The sequence below is a fragment of the Podarcis pityusensis genome, assembly GCF_964106645.2.
Source record: "Podarcis pityusensis genome assembly, chromosome: 11".
NCBI classification, from domain to species: Eukaryota; Metazoa; Chordata; class Lepidosauria; order Squamata; family Lacertidae; genus Podarcis; species Podarcis pityusensis.
This window is the reverse complement of record NC_138036.1, coordinates 14,256,997-14,262,996: the sequence shown is the minus strand read 5'-3', so window position 1 is coordinate 14,262,996 and position 6,000 is coordinate 14,256,997.

The following is a 6,000-nucleotide window of genomic DNA, read 5'->3' as shown; positions in this document are numbered from 1 at the left end:
ATTTATGTTTATTTATTCGTGATTACTTTCATATCTCCAAGGAGCCCAAGGTGATGTGTGATATGTGGATGCTGTTAAATAAACAAATAATAAAACCTATCATTCCTTTGTCATTTGCATTTCTACCCTGCTTCCTGTCCAGAATGTGTCAGCTAAAATTACTGTTATCCACGCCGACACTCAATATATGCACAATGACATTTCAATATAAAATTATTAAATAGTTAATCAATAATGCTTGATGACAGTAATAGACTATATGAGGGCTGACAAGCTGAAGCTAAATCTGGACAAGACAGAGGTTTTTCTGATCAGTGGGAAGCCTTTCAGTTTGGATGTTCACCAGGTGTTAGAAGGGGCTGCGCTACTTCTGATAACTAATAACTCAATTTTAGTTTCCCTACGACCTCTTGGATCTGGCCTTAAACCTGGATCTTCAGGAGCACCTTTGCAGGATTAAGCCGAAACCTTCCGGACTGACACTGCAACTTATCTTGATTACTGTAATGTGCTTGATGTGGGGCAGCCCTTGATGATGGTTTGTAAGGCTTCTCACACAGCAGCCAGGCTTTTCACAGGGGTGGGATACAGTGGTGTTGCACTGGGGGGCATGGGGGGTGGTACGCCCTGGGTTCCATGTTTGTGGGGGTGATAAGAAGTCACCCTGCAGGGGCTCGCGGCAACGAGAGCAGCTATTGCGCCGCCATCGCCACCTTTGGAGGATCCTCTGTTCGCGGCTGTAGCTGTGAGCAGAGGATCCCAGCGCCGACTGCAATCCGCTAAGTACAGCACATGTGCAGTGTTGCACACATGCGCTGTATATAGCGCCACCGCACATGCACTGTATAGCAGTTTGCCGCTGGCGCTGCTTCAGCACCATACCAGGAGGCTGCCAGGATCCCTCCATCGCTACTGCAGTCACGAACGCTGGAGTGGCACTGGCGGCAAACCGCTATACAGCGCATGTGCAGTGTCGCTATGTACGGCGCATGTGCTGTATGTAGCGATGCCACACATGCGCTCTACGTCATGACGCCTGCCCCAGGTGTCACGATGCCTTCCTTCGCCCCTGGTGGGATATAGGGCTCATATTATCCCTTTTTGTACCAACTGCACTGGCTGCCTTTTCATTTTGAGTGCAATTTGAAGTGCTGGTTTTGATCTATAAAACCAATTATTTGTTCCCCAAAGGCTCTCCAGTCGCTCCAGTGGCTGCATGTCAGGGGGTAGATGTGGCCCATAAGTGGGCATGGCCAACACACAGCTGGCATGCACATGAATACACACCCATGACATACACACAGGAGAACACACTCACAATTATATACATATCAATCCCTATAGTGGTGCTGAGATGGGAGGAGAGGTTTTGACTTCCCACCACCCCACCACCAGGATCAAGACAAACCTTGTTGCCTTTCCACACACACCAGATGATAGCGGGAGAATCTCAGTTCCAGTTTCAGCACATCAAGCTTTCTGCTTATCTTTGCACCACAATTGGGTGGAACATGCAGAAGACCAGCAGGGAATGGCAGGGGACAAAAGTAGTAGGTGGCAGATGAGGGGTGTGTGTCTTGTGGGAAACTTTTCTGGGGGACAGATAGTGTGTGCCCATCTGCCTGTGTGAAGTTGTGTCCAGAAGTGCTGTTTTGCTCCTGTTATTGTGGGGGCTAACGTCTGGCGTCAGGCACCACATCGTGGGACGCACCGATGTAGCATGCATGATGTAGTTGCTCGATACTGAGGAGGCCCAGCTCCATCCTTAAGAACTTGGAGGGGGGCAAAGTGCCTTGGGCCCCCCTAGCTGGCACACCTGGTTGTGGCCATACCAACAGCTTGTGGGAGCTAATTTCACAGCTTAACTTTAGAATTCTAGCATTGGAAGAGACCCTGAGGATCATCTAGTCCAACCTGATGCAATGCAGGAACATGAAGATGTCCCATATGGGGATCGAACCTGCAACCTTGGTGTTATCAGCACCACGCTCTTACCAACTGAGCTATCCCAGTCCAGTACTTCTTTTTCCCCCTCTCCTGAATCTTCAGCTTCTTTGGATGACCCTACTGGGTTCTAGTACAGTGGTACCTCGGGTTAAGTACTTAATTCGTTCCGGAGGTCCGTTCTTAACCTGAAACTGTTCTTAACCTGAAGCACCACTTTATCTAATGGGGACTCCTGCTGCCGCCGTGCTGCAGGTGCACGATTTCTGTTCTCATCCTGAAGCAAAGTTCTTAACCCGCTCGGTGCCTGCTCTTGCCAACCTAGCAGTTCGAAAGCTGGTCAAAGTGCAAGTAGATCAATAGGTACCGCTCTGGCGGGAAGGTAAATTGCATTTCCATGCACTGCTCTGGTTCTCCAGAAGTGGCTTAGTCATGCTGGCCACATGACCCAAAAGCTGTACACCGGCTCCCTCGGCAAATAAAACGAGATGAACGCTGCAACCCCAGAGTCAGCCACGACTGGGCCTAATGGTCAGGGGTCCCTTTACCTTCACCTACTCTTTCTGGGTTAGTGGAGTCTGTAACCTGAAGCGTATGTAACCTGAAGCGTATGTAACCTGAAGCGTATGTAACCCGAGGTACCACTGTATTTGAGATAGGGAGAAATAATGGCCTCTCTTCCCTTCACCTGTTCCCTGCATTATTTTGTCTGCCTGTTTATCGCTGTCTGGGAGCAGAAATGAAAGAGCTGGTTTTCATTAACTGGCCTTTTCATTTCATTTGCTGGCCATCGGCAGCTTTCTTTAAAAAAAACCCAAACCAAACCAGGATCTCTTTTCTTTCGGCAGTTGGACTTTTGCCGCCTGCCTTTTGCCAAATGCCACTGATGACTAAGCTTGCAAGTTTGCACATTAGCAGACTCACTTTTAGAAGTCCCTGCTCGTGCATTCAGGTCACAGCACAACTCTTTGTCAAATGTGACCTACATCCTAACACACTAAAAACTGCATCCACCGAACAAGAAAAGTCCATCAGAGATAAAGGCCATATAATGGAAGGGGGGTGGGTGGGAAACCTGGCCTCAGAGAAGCCATTTGAATTATATATATATATATATATATATATATATATATATATATATATATTTAAAAATCCCTCTGCAGTCTCCAACTCCTAGGACTGTATTTTATGCTTTTAGCAACCTGGGAGTTGCTACACTGTTCTTCCTTCCTTCTCTGATTTATAGAATCAGACTCTGCATGGGGAGAGTCTCCTCTATGACTCCTTTAGTTGTGGAGTTGTCCCATTTTCTGGAAGCAGCAACACTGGCTAAGAGTGGCTCGGACAACCCAGTCAGATGGGCAGGATATAAATATATTATTATTATTATTATTAACATTCCTATTTTCATCGGGGAAATGCTTTAGAGTATGCAAGCCCAAATCCTTCCATCCACGGCATTTGTGCATTGGCGACAGCCCTTTGTAAAGTTCTGCTGCAGTACACTGTGGTGTAGTTGTTAAGAGTGGTGGACTCGTAATCTGGTGGACCGGGTTCGGTTCCCCGCTCCTCCACATGCAGCTGCTGGGTGACCTTGGGCCAGTCACACTTCTCTGAAGTCTCTCAGCCTCACTCACCTCACAGAGTGTTTGTTGTGGGGGAGGAAGGGAAAGGAGAATGTGAGCCACTTTGAGACTCCTTAGGGTAGTGATAAAGCGGGATATCAAATCCAAACTCTTCTTCTCTATGTGCTTAGGAACTGTTTTCCTGTTCACTTTCTCTAAACTTGGTGGTGGAGGGACTGTGTGTGTGTGTGTGTGTGTTTCCAAACCGCAAGGAATCGACGGGCGTATAATCTTCTAGCTAGTTGCTTGTCAGCTCCCACATTTAAAAGATGTTTAGCTTTCTGTACCTTCCCAATCCTTCCAGCGATTGCACCTGCCTATAACCTCCTCAACTGCCGAGCGAGGATAAAATGACATCAGGATTGCTGAAACTACAGCAATCATAGAAGATGGTTTAAGAGCTCTGTTTCCGTGACTCCCATGACAATGTGGTCTGGCTACAGCCCGACTTGTGTGGTTCCACAAAGCTTGTCTCTTCAGAGTTCCTTACATGTTCCCTAACTTAATTACTTGTACAGACATAAAAGCATGATATAAAATTAATGTTGTGGGAAAGGATGCACAATTCTAAAATCTTCTTTATTACGATTTTGGGCTGCCCATTAACCCTAATTTAATTACACAAACATGGCCTCTACTGGTATCTTGAAGATAAGAAGCGGTATTGGGAGGTTGCAGGGCAGCGGGAGGGAGAGAAAGAAAAAGGGGGAGAAAGAAGCATGTTCATTTTCTATGACAAAGAAATGAAATTGGTACTCTGACTCCATCCCCCAGCCTGTTCCAGCTGATCTGGTGAAATACAATATTGCCCCAAGCATATCTTGATGAAAAACTGAAGTGACACCAAGAATATGTTGTGGGTTGTATATATCGGCACACCCCCTTCTCTTTTTCTCAAATTCCTTAGAAAATTTAAAGCAAAAATTACAGGAGGAGTGAATTCACATCAGCTTAAAACCAGCCGCTGATACGCCTTCCAATCTTTGAGAATGAAGAACTCACATGTACAGGGAACAAGGGAGTTTGAAAGGGAAATAGCAAGTCGATTCAGTCCGGCTTCCCATTCCCGGATGCCAACAGCATTCACTCACTAGCCTCCTGTGCAGACAGTGTGTTACAGTGGTTGGAGTGCTTCCTGTGCTTAGGCAATACTTAGAAAGGACACTTGCAAACACACCTTTGCTGCTTCAGGAGCAAGGCAAAGAAAAAATCCACCAGGACAGTTTTTAAGCACAACACTAACTTCAACATCGGACTTGGGTCTGCCTTATAAGTTTGCAATTCAGGTCCAGCTCTATCATTAGGGAAAGCAGATACCCCTGCGTCAAGTGAGGTAGCTAGCTCACCCCATAAGCTAGCCATGCAGCCCTCAAGTGCAGTGGAATATGTTGCCCTATCTCCATTGCTGAAGTAAGATCCATCTGCTCTGTACATGGAATTGGGCAGAATGTTGTAAAATTCTATTCCACCTTTAGTTACAGACATGGAACTGTTGCGTGTCACATGTCTGTTTACACCCCAGCACAGTCTGCTGGGAATTTCCGTTTGTGTATAGCTTTTGCTTTTGCTTCTCTCTCTGACGAGACGAAAGAGAGATGACATGTTTTCTTTGTCCTGATTTATGCTTAATAAAGCTGTAGTTTGTTAGTACGCCTCCGCAAGCCTCACGCCACTTCTGTTTGCGAAGTATGCTCTGCTAATATAGTGTGCTCAGGCTTTGAAGTCTGAGTCGCTGGGTCGTCACAGCTTGGAAGGGCATGATCCAGCTGAGGGCTAGCCAGTTGGCATCTCGACCCCTGAAGGATGCCGACACAGGTGATGACGGTCACCTCCAGGCTTGACTACTGTAATTTGCTCTACGCAGGGCTGCCCTTGAAGCTGTCCCAGAAACTCCAGCGGGTGCAGAATGCTGCAGCGAGGAAGGGGACACCCGCCTAGCCAGCCAGATCAGCCGAATCAACCCTGGCGATCAATGGGGTGACAGATGTCACAGCCAGATCACCCTCACATCGAAGTGGCAGAAAGATATTTCTAGATTTGTCTGGCAGGGCAAGAAGCCTCGAATAAAATTTAAGATATTAACCGATGCTAAAGAAAGAGGTGGATTTGCCCTGCCAGACCTTAAACTTTATTATGAATCGGACACGTTTTGCTGGCTGAGAGAATGGCTGCTTCTTGAAAATACTGATGTGTTGGACCTAGAAGGTTTTAACAACGTATTTGGGTGGCATGCATATTTGTGGTATGATAAGATTAAAGCACATAAAGCGTTTAAAAACCATATTGTCAGAAAAGCACTGTTTAATGTCTGGATAAGATATAAGGACTTGCTTGAAAATAAAACCCCAAGGTGGCTGTCACCAATGGAAGCGAAGGCTCAGAAAAAGCTCAATATGGAGGCCAATTGGCCGAAATATTGGGAAGTTTTGGA